A 20,594-nucleotide genomic window follows, 5' to 3' on the forward strand; every position below is an offset into this window, starting at 1 on the left:
TTTTTGAAAATATAAATAAAATTGACTAACTTTTAGCCAGACTAAGAAAAAAAGAGAGAAGACCCAAATAAATAAAATCAGAGATGAGAAAGGTGACATTACAACTGATACCACAGAAATCTAATGGATAATTAGTGGCTACTATGAGCAACTACAGGCCAATAAATTGGCCGATAGTTAGAGCCGGTAGAGATTGATTGCATTGAATCTGTAGATTGCTTTGGGTAATATGTACAGTCTCTTCAATAAATGGTGCTGGGAAAACTGGATATCTGTATGCAATAGAATGCAACTTGACCCTTATCTCTAACCATATACAAAAAGGAAATCTAAATGAATTGAAAACTTAAATCTAGGACCTCAAATTAGGAAACTACTGACAGAAAACATGGAGGAAACTCTCCAGGATATTGGACTGGCAAATATTTCTTGAGTAATACCACACAAGCACAGGAAACCAAAGCAAAAATGAACAAACAGAGTCACATCAAGTTAAAAAGCTTCCGTACAGCAAAAGAGACAATCGACAACATGAAGAGCCAACAACATGAAGAGCCAATCCGCAAGTATTTGCAAACTACCCATCTGACAAGGAATTAATCACCAGAATATATAAGGAGTTCAAACAACTCTCTAGGAAAAAAATCTAATAAGCCAATTTAAAAAATGGGCAAAAGATCTGAATAAACATTTCTCAAAAGAAGACATATATATGGAAAACAGGTATATGAAAAGGGGCTCAACATAATTGATCATCAGAGAAATGCAAATCAAAACTACAATGAGATATTATCTCACCCCGTTAAAATGGCTTTTATCCAAAAGTCTGGCAAGAACAAATGTTGGAGAGGTTGTGGAGCAAAATGAACCCTTGTACACTATTGCTGGGAATGTAAGTTAGTACAATCACTATGAAAAAGGGTTTGAGCATTCCTCAAAAAACAAAAATAGAGCTACCATACAATCCAGCAATCCCATTACTAGGTATATCACCAAAAGTAAAGAAATACATATATCGAAGATAATCTACACTCCCATGTTTATTGCAACACTAAGTCACAATAGTGACTTGGAAGCAACCTAAGTGTCAATCAACAGATGAATGGATAAAGAAAACATGGCATATATACACAGTGGACTACTATTCAACCATAAAAAAAGAATGTGATCCAGTCATTTACAACAACATGGATAGAACTGGAGGTCATCAGGTTAAGTGAAAAAAGCCAGGCACAGAAAGAGAAACATCACATGTTCTCATTGATGTGTGGGAACTGAAAATTAAAACAATTGGATTCATGGAGATAGAGAGTAGAAGGTGGTTACCAGAGACTGGCAAGGATAATGAGGCTTGGTGGGAGGTGGGAGGGAGTAGGATTGGTTAATGTGTACAAAAACTTGTTAGAAAGAATAAATAAGAGCCAGTATTTGATAGTACAACAGGGTGACTATAGTCAATAATAATTTACTTGTACATTTAAAAGTAACAAAAATATTATAATTGGATTGTCTGCAACACAAAGGATAAACACTTGAGGTGAAGGATACCCCATTTTTCCTCATGTGATTACTACACATTTCATGCCTGTATCAGACAATCTCATGTACCCATAAAAAATTAAAAAAGAAAAAAAAAAAAAGAAACCATAAAGGGGCAGGCTCTACACTAAGTTCTGAGAAACAGTTCTCACTTTCCAGAATCCCTCTGCCTTGATCATAAGAGCACTAATATGGAAGGCTGAAGATTCAAATGCTATTGCTGCTCCTGAGTATAAAACCACTTTATGGGCTGGGCGTGGTGACTCACGTCTGTTGTCCTGGCACTTTGGGAGGCTGAGGCAGGTATATCATCTGAGGTCGGGAGTTCAAGACCAGCCTAACTAACACGGAGAAACCCCGTCTCTACTAAAAATACAAAATTATCCGGGCAAGGTGGTGTAAGCCTGTAATCCCAGCTACTTGGGAGCCTGAGGCAGGAGAATCGCTTGACCCCGCAGGCAGAGTCTGCAGTGAGCCGATATTGCGCCATTGCACTCCGGCCTTGGCAACAGGAGCGAAACTCCCTCTAAAAAGAAAAAAAAAACAAAAATTTCACTTGTGTCATGATCTAAGACAGAAAATATAAGAATGCTTTACTTACCACTCTCTCAACATGACTCAGGTCACAATGTTTTTGGAGATTGTATCTGATTCATTCATTCATTCATTCATTCATTCATTTGTTCCATCTTACAATACCTACCATGTACTTTATTACTATTCGAGGTGTTGGAGATAGAGCAGTGAACAAAACAAATTCCTTCTTTGTAGAGGCAGGCAATAAACAAATTTTACTATATAAAATTCTTTATGTAGTAGGCCATGTGGTAATAAATGATTTTAAGAAAATTAGGATTGGGGGAAAGCAGTGTTAGAAAAGGAGGAATTATTATTCTATATACCTCTATCAAAGAAAACCTCAATGATGTATGGTAATTATGGTAACATTTGAGAAGAAACCTGAAAGAAGCAAGGAAGCAAGCCATAAAGATACCCAGGCAGATAATATTTTAGGAAGGAAAATGAACACCTTTAAAGGCTCTAAGGCAGGTATGCGCTTGGTATGTTCAAGAAACAGCAAATAAGTCCAGTGGAGGAGGGGCAAAGTCAGCTAAAGAGTGAGTGGAAGACCATGAGGTTAAAGTGGTCCTGAGTAGTCTGGATTGGGTGATGCTTTTTAAAGCGTTCTAAGAACTTCAGCTGCCTTTCTGTATGAAATACAAAAACATTAAGAGGCTCCAAGGGAAAGAGTGACATGATTTGACTGACATTTTGAATGATTTCATCCTAACTGCTCTTTGGAGAATACACTAGTCGAGTCAGCAAAGAAATAGAGAAATGAGTAAAGAGGCTACAGTAATCCAGTCAAGAAGTTATGATTCATTGGACCAGGATAGTGACAACAAAAGTAGTAGTTGCAGTTTCTGAATGTATTTTGAAGGTGGAGCCTATAGGATTTGTTGTCAGATGTAAGAGAAAGTGATAACTCATGAATGACATCAACACTTTTAGCCTGACAAACTAAGGAGATAAAATTGTCACTAACTGAGATGATGAAGATGGAAAGTAGAACATGTTTAGAGTAAGGGAAATATTGAGAGTTCCATTTTTAACATGTTAAATTTAAGAAACATAACAGACATCCAGTAGAAATGTTAAGTTGGTGGTTGGATGTATATTTGGAGTTCATGGGAGATGGCAAGTCTGGAGATATAAATTTGCAATTTGTCAACATTCACAAAATTTTTAAAGCCATGAGCTAGATAATATCACCCAGGAGTGAGTGAGGACAGAGAGGGGAGGAGACCCAAGAACTGAGCCCCTAGGTACTCCAAGGTTTAGCATTATGGGAATGGAGGAGAATCTAGCAAATGAGACTAAGAAAAACACCAAGAGTAATATTCTAAATGGTAAGTAAAGAACAAGTTTCAAGAGAAAGTGGTGTACTGTTGACAAGTCAAAACAAGAACAGTAAATTGACCATTAGATACAGCTGTGTTGAAATTATTGGTGATTTTGACAACTTAGGAGAATTATGAGGATGGAAGGTTGATTAGAGCAGATAAAAGAGAAAATGGGCTGGGAACGGTGGCTCACGCCTGTAATCCCAGCACTTTGGGAGGCCGATGCGGGCGGATCCCAAGGTCAGGAGATTGAGATCATCCTGGCTAACACGGTGAAACCCCGACTCTACTAAAAATGGAAAAGTTAACCGGGCGTGGTGGCGGGTGCCTGTAGTCCCAGCTACTCGGGAGACTGAGTCAGGAGAATGGCGTGAACCCGGGAGGCGGAGCTTGCAGTGAGCCGAGATCGCGCCACTGCACTCCAGCCTGGGTCACAGAACCAGACTCCGTCTCAAAAAAAATAAACAAATAAACAAAAGAGAAAATGAAAGTAAATAGTAGACAATAAATATAGTCACCACTTTCTAGGGGCTATAGCTGAAAAAGATGTGGGTCAAATGAGTTTTTAAAATGAGATATAGAATGTGTATATTCTGATTTAATTATTAGTATAGAGTGAAAGTTTGGTGATGCCAGAGAGAAAGAAAACAAAAGTAAAAGGATATATTTGAGAAGTCAAAAGGTCACAGAAAACAAGTGAAATTAATCTAATCTAGCAGGAGACAAGTATATGGTGATAGTTTGAAAAACCTTTTTTGATTGCTTATATCTTCTCAGTGAACTAAGGGTGAGGATGGGGAGGGAATGGAGGAATGTCGTTTTTGAGGTTTGAGAAAAGAAAACATGTTATATTCCGTCTAGGTTATAGTGAATACAATGGTGAAAGGCAGCACAGAGTGCAGTTGAGGTCATGAATTTAAGTAAGAGTAATCAGCATGGTTGTTTGATTTTCTACAATCATTTTTACTACTCAAGTGCTGACAAACTTTAAAGAGTGTCGGATTTAATTGGCATTAGCAGTTTTCCAAGTGAGTATGAAAGAGGAATACAGAAGCGAGACAGTGGAAGTCATAAGCAAAAGTGTGCTGAGAAAGATGAACTGTGCAGTAATCACAGGAAACCAATAGTATCATTGGATTTTGTCTTAGTCGTAGAAGATTCCTGCAGTGGGATAATAGAAGCAATGTGCTAAAAAGATAAGAAATTGGAAGTTCTCTGGAACTGTGAATCCAAACATATTGAAAAGATTATCTACATGGATATTGAAATCATGTGAGTTACAAAATATGATGTGTTAGAAGGAATGACAAGAAAGCCAGGAGCTGAAACCATCAAGCGATGTCAGGATTGACTCCAGGGTCTGAGAGTGGCTACAGGAAGAGATGATGGATCATATATTTTGGATAATGCAATTATAAAACTGAAATTGAAAAGCTTCAAATGAGTCTGCCAAAAAAAAAAAAATTAAGCTTTCTAGCCTTTGTACACCAGAAAGTGTTAGAGCAAATGTTAATAGGCGAGTCCAAGTGTCCACCACAAATCCTATTAAATTATATGCAGAATTCTGTGTATACATATATTTAGGGTTTTTTAGAGGATGTAGGTTTATAGTTTTATTTATATTTTGCATTATTCCATGATTTGGGAAGTTTTTATAAACATTTATAAATGTTAAATTTAATTAAACATTTATTGGGTGCATATTTGCCACTGTGTTTGGAATTGAGAACCAAAGTTGTATAAAACAAAATCTTCATCAAAAGACTTCTTAGACTCTGGTTCTCATGGAGTAGGCATGACAATAATTGTGAGTGGAAAAGTCAAGTTACAAGGTTAATTTGGGTAAGTGCTAGTTGGAGCAGAAGGAACATGCTATAGAATTGTAATTGAAGAAGTCATTCATTATAGCAAGATTACTCAAGAAGCCTTTATGGGAACAGTAACCTTGAATTGGACCTTAAATAAAAGGCTTCTATAAATAAAGAGAAGAAGAACAATTCAAGCTCAACAAATGGTATCTAAAAGTCATAGAAGCCTAGGATTTCCTTCTATCCTCCAGGATGACAATAAAAATAATATGACTGAATTTTAGAGCTCCTTTAAAGGATGCAGTAGAAGATGAGTTTCTTATTTTGCCATTTCAGGAAAGCTTTGGAATAATACATAAGGGCATAGAGACTTCTGTAGACAACAGGAAACCAGTGAATATTACTTGAGACCACAAGTGACATGTGATATGATCCAACCTGTGATTTAAGGGGGAAAATTCCAACAGCAGTGCATAAGATGAATTAGAAAATCAGGAGATTAGAGGTAGGGAGATTGTCATATGACTCATGCTATAATATGGATTTAAAATTGTGAGGTTTAAATTAATATGATAGTAGTGAGCTTTTGACAAAAGGATACACACATTTTAAAAACCATAAGGTAGAACCTATAGTACCTGGCTACTGATAAACTAACTTGGGTGGAGGGAGGGTAAAATGTTGAAGAAAAGAGAAGAAAAATAATGACTAGCATTTCTAGTTTTTTGAGAATTGGTCACTGGTAATGCCATTACCAAAGAAGAGACTCAGTATAAAAGATCACTTCAGTAGTTGCTAAGAGTTAAAGTGTTCAATCTTAGCACATTTTAATCTTTAAAAATGTTTAATCTTAGTATATGTCTCATGTTAGCAGGAAATTTAGATTTGGAGTTCAGGAGTGAGGAATAGAAATACAAATTACATGGTTCTATACAAATTTTAGGAATTTTTTTTCCTATTTTTGTGAAGAATATTTTTGGTCTTTAAATATGAATTGCATTGAATCTGTAGATAGCTTTGGGTAGTATGACATTTTAACAATATTCATTCTTCCGATCCATGAACACAAGATATCTTTCCATTTATTTGTAGCCTCTTTAATTTTTTTCATCATTAATTTTTGGTTTGCAGTGTAGAGATCTTTCACTCCCTTGGTTAAATGTATTCCTTGATATCTTATTTGCTTTTTGTTAGCTATTGTAAATGGAATTGTTTTCTTGATTTTTTTGGATAGTTTGCTATTAGTGTATAGAAATGCTGCCAAATTTTGTATGTTGATTTCGTATCTTGCAACTATATGGAATTTCCTTATTAGTTCTAACAGTATTTGGTGGAGTCTTCAGAGTTTTCTATATATAAGATCATGTTGCCTGCAAACAGGAACAATTTGAATTTGTATGGAACCACAAAAGAATTCCAAAGAGCCAAAGCAATATCGAGAAAAAAAATAGCTGGAGTCATTACACTCCTTGACTTTAAAATATGCTACAAAGCTATAGTGTCTAAAACAGCATGGCATTGGCATAAAAACAGACACATAAACTAATGGAACAGAATGGAGGACCCCAAAATGAATCCATTCTTCTATAGACAACTGATTTTCAACAAAGATGATAAAAACTCACATTGGGGAAAGTACAGTCTCTTTAATAAATGGTGCTAGAAAACTGAATGTCAACATGAAGAAGAATGAAACTGGACTCCTACCTCTTACCATATACAAAATTCAACTCAAAATGGATTTAAGACTCAAGTGTAAGACCCAAAATATGAAACTTCTAAAATAAAACATAAGGAAAATGTTTCATGATATTGGTCTAGGCAAGGTTTTTTTTAATGAGACCTCAAAAGCAAAGACAAAAAAGCAAAAATAGACGAATAGGATTACATCAAACCAAAATCTATACACAGCAAAGGAAACAATCAACAGAGTACAGAGGCAACCTACAGAATGGGAAAAAATATTTACAAACTATACATCTGACAAAGGGTTAACATCCAGAATATATAAGAAACTCAAACAGCTCAATAGAAAATAAATAATTTTATTAAAAGATGAGCAAAAGATCTCAATAGATATCTACCAAAAGAAATACAAATTACCAACTGATATATTTTTAAATGCTCAACATCACTAATCATCAGGAAAATTCAAATCAAAAACCACAATGAGATATCATCTCATGCCAGTTAAAATGGTTATTATCAAAAAGATAAAAGTTAACAAATATTGCCAAAGATGTGAAGAAAAGAAAATTCCTAAATTAATACAACCATTATGGAAAACAGTAAAAAATTAAAGCTAGAACTACCATATGATCCATCAACTTCACCACTTGATATATATCTAAAGGAAGTAAAATCAGTATGTCAAGGAGATATCTGCACTTTCGTATTTATTGTACCACTAGTCACAATAGCCAAGATAGGGAAGCATCCTAAATGTTCAAAATGGATGAATGGATCAAGAAAAAATGGTATATTTACACAATGGAATACAGTTCAGCCATAAAAAAAAAAAAATTGAAACCTTGCCATTTGATGAACCTCAAGGACATTATGTGACATGAAATCAACCAGACACAGACAGAAAAATACTCCATGTTCTTACTCATATGTAGAATCTAAAAAAGTTGATTTCATGGAAGCAGTGAATTGAACAGAGGGCACAAGAGACTGAGAAGGGGAGGAGGAAAGGAGTAAGGGGAACAGGTTGGTGAATGGGCACAAAATTACAATTAGAAAGGAAGAATAAATTCTGGTGTCCTGTTGCATCATAGGGAGACTGTAGTCAACAGTGAAGTATTATGTATCTCAAAATAGCTGGAAGAGATGATTTTGAATGTCCTCACCACAAAGAAATGATAAATGTTTGAGGTGATGGATATGCTAACTACTCTGATTTCATCATTACACAATGTATGCCTGTATTGGAACATCACATTGTAACCCATAAATATGTCTAATTATTACATGTCAGTGAAAAATAATTCTTTGAAAGTGAAAAAAAGAAATGCAGATTTTGAAGTCTTTCATTTTGAAGTGATAGTAAAGCTATTTATTTCATTGGATAATTTATTTCTGGAAGAAAATGTAAAATACAGAGAATTAATAGAGTACCTCAGAACTTAATAGCAATAACAGTATTAATAAAAATACTTTCCACCCAGGCTGAAGTTGAGCCAGCACTACACAAACAGACAATTTCCTTTGTTTGCAGGCCAGTGGCTGTTTTCACTGGTTGGTACACCTGCCCCGATTTATAATGCCTGTTACACACAGTTGGTTAGATATTTGTCTTCAGCTACCGTGGACTGAAAATCATTGTATTTAAGGAAGATCCAGTGGAAATGCCTGAGGATGAACAATCAGTTAAATGATAGGAGGAGAGCGTTTTAAGAAGGCATCAAACATATATCCTGATTAGGGGATTACTGGTAACAATAAAAGCAGTTTCAGTAGACAGGTGAAGGCATCATCAGATTGCCTCAACATGTGCATGAGTATATTTGTGGTGGAATGGAGGCAGCAAGTTAGAATAGTGTTTTCACAAGTCAATTGAGGAAAACAAAAAAAGACAGGCTCAGTATTTTCTTGGTTATATGTTTGTTTTTTTTAAAAAAAAAAGAAAAAACCATATTCAAATGATTTTTTTACAACAACAGCAACAAGAAATGGAGCTAGAAGAGTGTGGAATGGTAACTGAACATACCCAGCCTGTAAACACCCTTCTAGCAAGGCTTGATGCAGGGTCTTCATGATGTAATCAGGTTCCAGTTTCTCCTTTCCTATTGTTGGGTTATATCCTAATTGGGTTTCATGCAAGAGAGGAACCACTTTCTCAAAATTCCTAGCAATTTTTTTAACCTCAGGTCCTTGAGCTTGAGTCAAGCATACCTTTCATTTCATGACACATCAACATTGGCCCTTTCAAGGCTCCTTGCTTTAAGTATTATGTGTGTATTTATCTATATATTTTCTATCATACATACCAATACCATTTGTATACCTGTTTATTGTATTATTGCAAAATACGTACTATTTGTATAACTGTGTTTTAATTTACATAGTTTATTATATATCCTACTGTTTTGCTAGGCGCTCTGTTTTTAAGTTCCAATTATGTTACTATTGAACATCGAATCGATTTATTCTATTTGCTGTGTAGCACCCCACAGTATGCATCCATCATATTATTCCTATCTCTCTCAATGACAATCAGGCTGCCTCCAACTCCACTTGCCACAAACAACTTATTTTTTATAAATATCATGGGCACTACACTGCAGCAGGCACTGTTTTGTGTACATGGGACACATCAGTAAATAAAACAGACATTACTGCAGTACACATCATGACACTTGGCCCCTTGTGGATCTGTAAGAAAATTTCCCTAGTATATATACTTAGGAGCATGAACTAGCAAAATTCTTAATGTTTCGGATTTAATTTGGTCATATGCCCTGTCCATGTACCAATTATTGTGTTAAGGAGACATGATGGGCTAATTAGCTTGGCTAAAAATGCTTACTCTAGAAGTAGTGGGTGGGGATGTTGTGGATTATAGCTCACTTAAAGCAAATGAGGATGGGAGCATCTCATAGAAGGAAGCAGGGGAAAGTACATGGTGAATGAATGCTGAGTAGCAAATACAATTGATGTCTTCTTTGGAGGGCAAGGCAATTTGGTAGGGGAGCCCCCACTATCTCTATACCCAAAAGATTTGAATACCTTATAATGAGAAAAACTATTTTGATATATACAAACCAAAACAAAACAAGAGTTTCTGGTTCTGTACTCCTGGAGAGCACCAAGGTTTGCATTTCTATCAAACTCTCAGGTTATATTGATGATGCTGGTGTGGGAGCCACATTTCAAGGACAACTTTTCTAGTCTAAAGTTTAGAAGATACTAAATATCATAATCTACCATTGCTGTGAGGATCAAAGGAAATAATATGTATTAAAGTGCTTGGTAATCCTAAACATCCAACTTTAGAAATGTTGGTTATTACTATTTCCTTTATTATGTGACTCTTAGATAAATGATTACATTAATCTTTGATGAGATTTTAAGAAAAAAATTGTAATGAAAGAATGAACGATAAGCCTGGTGAATCAAAATTTAAACTGCAGTTATTTTACAAATTTCCCAGTGAAGTTTTTGGTGGACTTGTGTTGATTTTTGCTAGAATACCCAGAAAGACTGTGCAATCATTTATTTAATTTACTCGCGGGGTGAGGTCAGAAAGCTCACTCTTTGAAATATAACCTAACAAAATCAATATAAAATGAACAGGCTCAGCCATCCATAAGATAGTATGTGAAAGGGATATTAATGAGACTAACAAGCCTTTTGCAAAATGATGAAGTCATCTCTTGAGTGTAATAAAAACATGGAGTGTCTCAATCAAATTGTGGTGACCAAAATATATTCTCAAGGCTACAATTTAACCATGGGAGAAGGAATCTGTGTTGTCATCTGCTTAATACAATGATGAGTTAAAAGTAGGGAGGTGGTCTGCATGAAGAACACAAAAACAAACAATTGGGCAATAATAATGTATTGATGTATATCTAGCGCTGTCGAGATACGTGTCTTATCTAGTGGACATAAAACATTACAGTGGAATAGTTTAATAAACAATAAAGAGAATTCATTAAGGTTAACCTTAGTTCACAGCAAATAGCTGGTAAGACAACGAATAAGTGATTCTGTGAAATTCAGCTATATTCTGGTGTAGTGTGACGGATTCCCAACCAGGCTACCTAAGGGTGTATGTCCATTGCCTAAACCCTGAGGACTGAGTGATGAGGCAGGGCCATGGTGCCCAGCTGAGGAGCAGGTGTCCCTGAGAACCCATACATCCCAGAGAGTATCTGAGAACCTACCAAAGAGAATAGCCTCATCGCTCAAACACAGTAGGCAAAGAGCCAGAAAATAAGCTTAAAAAATACAAGGAGTGTCATGTATGCAAGTCCTACTCAACTCACATACTCGTCAAAATGGATTTGTCCGAGTTATTCTTTGGTTTATCAGTTCCTTTGCAGTTTCAGGGGTTGTGGCAGTCTTACTGTTTTCTCATAGCATCTGGTTATTTCTTTGGCCTTCTGGATGCCCTGAGATAGAAAGGGAGTACCCTGAATCCTAAGTACTGAGGCTCTCCATCTCATATTACACAAATCTAAATATGATTTCCCCTCTCCTTTGCTTCCATTCAGCTAGAAGCTGGATCTCTATTACACTGACTCAGAGGAGGTATGTGGTAACTTCTAACCTGTTAAAAAATACTTTAAAGGTTGTGAAGGAAGAAAAGAAAAAAGGAATTCTTTAAAATAAAAAATACATCTCAGAAAAACAAGAGATAGAGGGGGGCTTAGCCTATTTCATTGCTCCTAGAAACAAATTCTCCTGGGCTATGGTCTCTGAAGTACACATCCTCTCACATATTGACAATCTGGTTAATGAAAGTGCGTTTCCAAGAACTTATTCAATTTGGAGTTGCTAACAAGTTTGTGTTTCTGGGACTGCAAAAAGGGTCCACACCTCCTGCCCTGATGAGGTTACACCAGATTTATTACCACCATAGGTATCCCTGACTTAACTCCCTGACTTTTTCCTTTAATGCTTATTAGTGCAAGAGCTTAGTGCATTTTTTTAGTGTTTACTATGTTTGAGCTATATTTACTATATTTACTACACCTTCCAAATTGGTGAGCAAAATATATGTGGGTTTTCAAAAGCATAAATATTATAAATATGATTATGAATCTCTGGCTACAAATAAAGTTCTTCTACCATAAGTGAATATGTTAATGATACTAATTCAAAACATCTATCATAATGCATTTTATATGATGTAGTAATATGCAAAAAAGAATAATAAACCACATCCAATTTCTTAAACATTAATTATGAGGCATTACTAGGCAAATCATCATGATAAATGTCTGCATTGGGGGCCATCCAGTTAAGCACCTAATTCTTGAGAAATATGTTAGTGTCAAACATAGCTCCATAATTAATTATAAGACTTCTACAATGTCAGAGAAGTTAGACTTATTTGTTTTGACTCCAGAAAGCAGAGTAAGGGCCAGCAAATACAATTATAAGGAGTATATTTTTAATTATTGTTATTATTAGAAAGACATTTCTAAGAAAAAGAACTGTTAAAAATTGAATGGACTTATGGAAAACTGAAAATCAAGCAATGATTGTGTGATTACTTCTTGGTGATATTAAGGGTGTCTGGACATCACATAAGAAGTAAAGTAAGTGACCACCAAGATCCCATGCCATACAGAATCTATGTTTGTAAAAATAGGGTCTGAAGGGTTTCTAGTAGTTTGACTCCATTCAATGCTAAAATTCAAAAATCTAAATGAGCCTATAAAAAAGTGCTCTGAATATAAGTTTATCTTCATATTAATCCTTTTCTTTCTTGTATTATCCCACAAGACTATGAGAAATCCCAAGGCATCGCAAATGCTTTGCTCATCTCCGTATTCACAGCACAGTGCCTGGCATATTGTTGGCACTCAATTATTGCTGTTAAATGAAGGTTGGACAGTATGTGGAGATATTAACATACCTTTTTTTCTTAGATATATTTCCCTTCCTGCCCTTCAGCTACAATGAGTCTTCATTACATTGACTCTGAAGAGGTCTGGGGTACATCTCAACCCTTAGAAAAATACTACAAGGATTGTGAAGGAAGTAATGAGGAAAGGGGGGATTTGGGGAAATTAAAAAATATGTCTTGGAGAAGCAAGAGGTAGATGAGGGCTTAACTTATCCTGTTATTCTAGAAACAAATTATCCTGGGCTATGGTTCTCTGGGAGTCAGAAACAGGCCCTGTCCCCTAGTAGTATAACTAGCGGGCAGAGTCAGGAAGCAAGTAGTGACATCCTGGGACGAGGTAAACAGGCCCATGGGCTTATTCTGTCTCTCTCCCTTGATTCTCTGAGCTCTAGCCACCTTGGCCTTCTTTATGTGTCTCAGCAGGACTGTGATCCTCCCTACCTAAGGGATGTCACACAGGCTGTTCACTTGGACTGAGATCCTCACATTTTTTTGCTCCTCTCTCCTCTGAAAGTAGGAGTAATCAAGAGTCTCTTGACCTGAAAGAGCAGGCAGACAGGAACAATATCTCATGCAGACCAGAACAACTGACACTGAGTAACCCTCATGGTGGACCAGAGACCAAGAGCCAGAGGCAACGCATAAGGTCTCAGAAAACATGGTCCAGACCTGGAGAAGAGGCCTAGGAGGAACTCAGGTTAACATTTCCCAACGGCCCACTAAATAAAAAAGTCAGAAATTAAATGGTAATAGAAAATAAAGGGATTCCTCTTTTATGCCCAAGATATAGTCTGAGATTTATGCCAACCACTAGTGGATGAAAAGATACTATCAAATTAGATGAGAAGACATTGAAAATTGCAAGGCTTATATTCATTCAGTGTCTAATGTTCCTACTGGGCATTTGTGCTAATTTTTTTTAACTCACTGACTAAAGCTCCACAATGTCACAGTCTTTGCTTATGAATTCTGTTTTAGTTAGTGACAGTACAATCAAAACCATATTGTGAGAAAGTTTATAAGAATTTGGTTGATATTGTGTGGCCTCCCTCCCTCTCCACCTTCCCATAATAAAACGTAAAGTTTTTTTAAAAAATGAAAAGACACCCAGTCAAGTTTAGTAGGCAGTGGACTACTGTTTAATCTTTCTTGAAGAATGAATGCCAAGTTTCTGTCTTGAATATATAGTGTAACAATGGTGTCTCAATCCTCCTGTGAATACTTGTTTAAATGTTCTTTAAGCTGAAATTTTCTCAGTATTTGACCTAAATACTCCCTACTGCAGCACATGACCATTATATCCTATTCCTTTCCCCTTGTCAGGAAGAAATAATGGTTCCCTGGCTTCTGTTTAATATCTCCTTATGTCATTATATACCATGGTTTTATCTTCCCTCTCTCATTGTGAGTAGGTCGACAGTGCTCACATCCCTTAACCTTGACTTCTCGCTCTCAACCTTTTCTGCTGTGTAACGTGTGAACTCTCCTACTGTCTTTCATTTTCACCTCGAGTGTACATCTATCTCAGCAAGCTGAGCCTGCTGGGATCTTGCTGGAGATTAAAACTGAAGGAGACCTATTAATCCCAAGGTGGCACTTCTGAATTTTAAAATCAATTTGAAATGATCAGCTTTATCAAGTGCTTTCATGAGGTTTCCAGAGCTGTATGAATTAAAAGCATCTTGCTTCACAGCATGACAGAAAGTCCCTGTTGAACTTGAAGATTGCTGAGGACTGTGAAATACTTGGCTGCTTTGATCATGTCACTCTTTGCACAAAGGTTTTTTATCCTTACCTGAAAAATCAAGTCAAAAGCCTACAGCTTGGGACTGAAGGTCCTGTATCTTAGTCTGTTCCTGCTGCTACAACAAAATACCTTAGAATGAGTAATTTATAAACAACAGAAATTTATTTCTCACAATTCTAGGGGCTGGGAAGTCCAAGATCAAAGCACCAGCAGATTCATTGTCTGGTGAGGGTCAATTCCTCATAGACGGTGTCTTCTATGTGTCCTCACATGGTAGGAGGGCACAGTGGGTCCCATAAACCTCTTTCATGGGATAGAGGACATGAGGACGGAGCCCTCGTGACCTAATCACCTCCCAAACTGCCCACCTTTTAATATTATTGCATTGATATTAGTTTTCAATGTATGAATTTTGAGGGGACAGACACATTCAGATCATAGCACCCTGGCTCCAAGATTTTTCTTCAGTTTTACAATATATTATTTCTTGTACAGAAGCCTTTATTCCATTTCACTGCACTAATCAGTATAGGTTCATTCCAGGTTATATTTATACATTCATATTTAGGACATAATTTACTCAACACATTAGTTGCATTTTATCTAATGTCATACATGTTCAGTTGTTATATTTATTATTCCTTTAGTAAAATCACACATCTTGAGGATACAACAGACCTCCATTGCTTAGTTATCTAAAAATCATCATTTTGAAGGTAGTTTTGGTGATTTTAAAATTGGTACAAAGAAGGCATAAAACATCTTATTACAATATGCATATTTTTAGCTCAAATGAATAGATCTATTTCATGTATGTATCTCTTATTCTTCTGATTAATGCTATTATGGTCAGCACATAGCAGGTGAATTTCCTGAGGGTACCCTGTAGCCAAGGGAAATGAAAGATGAAAGTGAGGGCCACTATGAAGAGAGAAGAATGGAGCATAGTTTCCTCATTCTACCAATCCATTTACATTTCTATTCTTGTGAGGGTCTTTTTTAAGGGTCACTTGAGACCTATGGGTGAGGTTGACTCTACATTAAAATGCCATTAATAATATCAAATAGCAAGGCCTACTTAATATCAGCTCCCCTAGCAAAGAAAATGCCTCAAAGGGAACATATTTCACTGAGCCAATATATTTCACACTAATTCAGGACAATTGTGCTCATTCAGGAGTTAATCCAAATGTACAGGTGCCAGAAAATTCAGTCTTACGTAAAGTAACAACACGTACCGTCTGGGACAAGCATTTGATTTGGATTTTTGTACAAGGTAGGAAACGAGAGGAAAAATTTCTGCACTTTGGAGATTTCATTCTTCTGTTGGATAAAGGTCAGAAATCTCAGTGGAAAATCACTGAAAATGCCTAGAAAGTTTCTAGCCAATTTACATTAGCACAGAATGGGATCAATGTATTTCAGTCCTAGTCAGAGTTGTCACAGAGTTTCTCTGAAGGTTTAAATTTTTATTTTAAACTACTTTGTCTTACTAACTGTCTCAGTAGATTTAAAAGCTGTTATTTAAGAAATCATTAGGGCACATTTTAAACAAATTTTATTTAAAGATGGCTAAGATATCACATTTGGTTACAGCTGAATGAATAATAATTGAGGTATAAAAATTATAAAAAAGCATTTTTAGATAATCACCCTATTGAATTACATCAATCTTAATGATTCTATAGTTCTTAAAGCAATTAATTGCCTTTTTTCAAATAAATTGTATTGTTTGTATTTGAGGTTTACAGCATGATGTCAGAGGATACATATAAATAGTAAAATGGTTACTATAGTGAAAGAGTAACGTAACTATAATTTCACATAATTACCTGTTTGGTGACAAGAGTAGATGAAGTCTACTTATTTGACAAAAATCCTCAATAAAGTATAATTTTATTAATTGTGGTCCTCGTGTTGTATATTAGATTTCTACCTTGTTAATCTTATATGTGCGCTACTCTGTATCCTTTCACCTACATTAAAAGCAACTAATTTTCCTGTTTTGCCCAAGAATGTCAAACACACCTGGTGAAACATCTAAAAACTGAAAATTGTATTAACAAATTTTGTTTTGAAGCAGTGAATGCTAGATCTTCTTAGCCATTTTAAATTGTCACTAAATTTACACAGATTGTCAGAGGCTGGAACTGAAGATACTATTAGGCTACCCTTCAGATTTTTGGAACTTTTTACAATCATCTTGGCAAATTTAGGGACGACAATAATTGCAATACGTATTACAAATATATCACAAAGGAAGAAATACTTCTTCATAAACATGCTTTTTCAATATCTGTTTTCTGTAGATTTCAAATATTCTTGCAAAGAAAGTCATATATCCTGAAGTTGCAAGTGACTTTTAAAATATTATATATATAATGTATACAATATACATTATATTATATATCTCTTATGTATGTCACCCATAAACCATTGTCACAAGTAAAATGTAAGCAATAAATTTAAAGTTAAAACATCACAACCAAAGTGTATTACCATTTTTTTTTCAAATAGAAAGGAAGACAAAATGAAGACTAATATAGAAAACTAAGAACTGCCTTAAAATATATATATATACGGATATAAATATAATGGGCACTTCTAGCAGTTTGCATTTAAATTACTGACTTTTAGGAAAAGTGTGTTTTCAGGTAGAATGAGACGTATAAGTGCACTTGAAATGTCTGCCTATCTTCAATATTTCTTTGAGCCTTTTAAAATAGAAAAATTGTTAAGGACATAAATCTCTAGATTACTGGTAGTTCCATTTTTTATTCCTTGGCATTTCTCATCCTGCAGAATATTTCCCTTGTACAGAGATCTGATATGATTTGACTGTGTCCCCACTCATCTCTCATCTTGAATTGTAGTTCCCATAATCTCCACATGTTTTGGGAGGCACTCAGTGGGAGGCAATTGAAATCATGGGGGCAGTTTCCCCCATGCTATTTTCGTGATAGTAAGTTCTTACAAGATCTGGTGGTTTTATAAGGGGCTTCCCCCTTTGATTGGCTCTCATTATTCTTTCTTCTGCTGCCTTGTGAAGAAGGACATGTTTGCTTCCCCTTCTGCCATGGTTGTAAGTTTCCTGAGGATTCCCTAGCCCTCTGGAACTGTGAGTCAATTAAACCTGTGTCCTATTAAATTACCCAGTCTCAGGTATGTCCTTATAGCAGTGTGAGAATGAGCTAACACAGTAAATTGGTACCAGAAGTGGGGTGTTGCTGTAAAGATACCCAAAAGTGTGCAAGCAACTTTGGAACTGGGTAACAGGCAGAGGTTGAAAGAGTTTTGGAGGGCTCAGAAGACAGAAAGACACAAGAAAGTTTGGAACTTCCTAGAGACTTCTTGAATTGTTTTGACCAAAATGAAGATAGTGGTATGGACAATAACGTCCAGGCTGAGGTGGTCTCACGTGGAGATGAGAAACTTGTTGGCAACTGAAACAAAGGTGATTCTTGTTATGCTAAAGCAAAAAGACTGGTGGCATTTTGTCCCCTCCCTAGAGATCTGTGGAACTTTGAACTTGAGAGAGATGATTTAGAGCATCTGGGGGGGGGGGAGTCTAAGCAGCATAGCATTCAAGAGAAAGCACAGCATAAAAGTGGAGTTGGAGGCCCCACACAGTGTCCCCACTGGGGCACTGCCTAGTGGAGCTGCAAGAAGAGGGCCACCATTCTCTAGTCCCCAGAACGTTAGATCTACTGGCAGTTTGCACTGTGCATTTGGAAAAGCTGCAGACACTCAATGTCCACCCATGAAAGCAGCTGGGAGGAGGGCTGTACCTGCAAAGACACAGGGGCAGAGGTATTGAAGGCCCATGAGAGCCCACCTATTGCATCAGTGTGACCTGGATATGAGACATGGAGTCAAAGGAGATTATTTCGAAGGTTTAAGATTTAGTTACTGCCTCATTGGATTTCGAACTTGCATGGGGCCTGTAGCCCCTTTGTTTTGGCCAATTTCTCCCATTTAGAATTGGTGTATTTACCCACTGTCTGGACTTTCATTGTATCTAGGAAGTAACTAACTTGTTTTTGATTTAACAGGCTCATAGGTGGAAGGGACTTGCCTTGTCCCAAAGGAGACTGTGGACTTGGACTTTTGAGTTAATGCTGGAATGAGTTAAGACTTTGGGAGACTGTTGGAAGGGCATGACTATGTTGTGAAATGTGAGGACCTGAGATTTGGGAGGGATCAGGCAGAATGATATGATTCGGCTATGTCCCCACTCAAATCTCATCTTAAATTGTAGTTCCCATAATCCACACCTGTCATGGGAGGGCCTCAATGGCAGGTAATTGAATCATGGCGGCAGTTTTCCCCATGCTATTCTTGTGATAGTAAGTTCTCACGAGATATGATGGTTTTAAACTGGGCTTCCCCCTTCACTCAGCTCTCATTCTTCTCCCTTCTGCCACCCTGTGAAGAAGGACATGTTTGCTTCCCCTTCCACCGTGATTGTGAGTTTCCTGAGGCCACCCCTCCCTACGGAACTGTGAGTCAATTACACCTCTTTCCTTTATAAATTACCCAGTCTCAGGCATGTCCTTATAGCAGCATAAGAATGAACTAGTAAAAGATTTTTATAATGCATAAGAATAATACAAGGAAGAAAGCTACATAAATTGGGGAATAGAATAGGAAGCTATTCATAGGTATTAGGTAAAATAAATGAATAATGAATTAGCTATTTAATATTAACTTAGTGTCTCTTATTTAGAGCTGCACCAAACTTAGTAGTAGATGTTAAAGATGTCAAATAGATTATTCCCAGCATCAAGGAGTTTGTTTATTAAATAATTATTTATTATTATGGTTATGAATTGGCCATTGTCTAAATGCCACACACCATATGTAGCCTCTCAAGACGCAAGTCTAAAAGTCTATTCTCTGGAAGCTTAAGGCTTGGTAGAGAAACAAAAGAGTGAATGTGTCTGGGGCAGAAGTGAGCATTGTGAAACCCCAATGGCAGAGTTACCTCAGAATGTGAGTGCAGTGGAGTGACGGAAGTGCAAGTCTCAGATGGTGGACAGTAAAAGAAAGCTCCCTGAAGGGGTTGACACCTGGAGTGAGTTTGAAAGACGGTGTCAGCCAGCCAGTGAAGGTAGTGGGAGCACTCAGGCACAGAAAATAGTATATGCAAAGGGACCAAAGTCAGAAAAAAATGAGATAGGGCTCAGAACTGGATTGATATGTGTGGCTGGGCTTGAACATGAAAGATAGGGAATGGCAAGAGATGAGATTTATGCATCCAAGTATTTATTCCTTCATTCAAAAAATATATATTGAGAAGTGACTATATGTTGGCACTCTTGATAATGCTGGGGATACAGTGGCTAATTAGATATTCTCTGACTTAATGAAATTTAAAATACATTAGGTCAAAAAAAAGTTTTAATTACTCTGTCTATCATGGTTAACAGTTTCCAAAGTGCCTTCATATCTATTACCTTATTTCATCCTTTTATCAATGTCAAGGTTAAAAGAGGCATAGTGACTGTCTAAGATTATAAACTAGTATGTGACCAACAGAAGCTTGAACTATGTTCTAACTTATATTACCAAACATTTTCACAATGCATCTGTCCTGTGGCTATGTAGTTCCTTTTTTAGTTTGCCCTATACTTTTCTTGTTTTTTTCCCCTCTCAAACTAAAGGCTTCAATTACTCTAATAGAGTAATTGAATATGTATTTTCTTTCTTTTTTTTTTTTTTTAATAAATTGGAGTTTCGTTCTTGTTGCCCAGGCTGGAGTGCGATGGCACAATCTTGGCTCACTGCAACCTCTGCCTCCCAGGTTCAAGTCTGAGCCTCCCAATTAGCTGGGATTACAGGCATGCGCCACCAATCCCAGCTAATTTTGTATTTTTAGTAGAGATGGGATTTCTTCATGTTGGTCAGGCTGGTCTCAAACTCCCGACCTCAAGAGATCCGCCCACCTCAGCCTCCCAAAGTGCTGGGATTATAGACGTGAGCCACTGCACCCAGCCTAAGGATAAGTATTTTCT

General features: G+C 36.6%; 1 long non-coding RNA gene across 6 annotated transcripts in view; it reads right to left on the reverse strand.

Moving 5' to 3' along the window:
- Window positions 1–20,594, reverse strand: part of LOC126947844 (uncharacterized) — a 212,073-nt gene that overhangs the window by 81,571 nt on the left and 109,908 nt on the right. The gene's annotated exons all lie outside the window — the stretch shown is intronic.

Source organism: Macaca thibetana, chromosome 2 (genome assembly GCF_024542745.1).
Source record: "Macaca thibetana thibetana isolate TM-01 chromosome 2, ASM2454274v1, whole genome shotgun sequence".
Taxonomy (NCBI): domain Eukaryota; kingdom Metazoa; phylum Chordata; class Mammalia; order Primates; family Cercopithecidae; genus Macaca; species Macaca thibetana.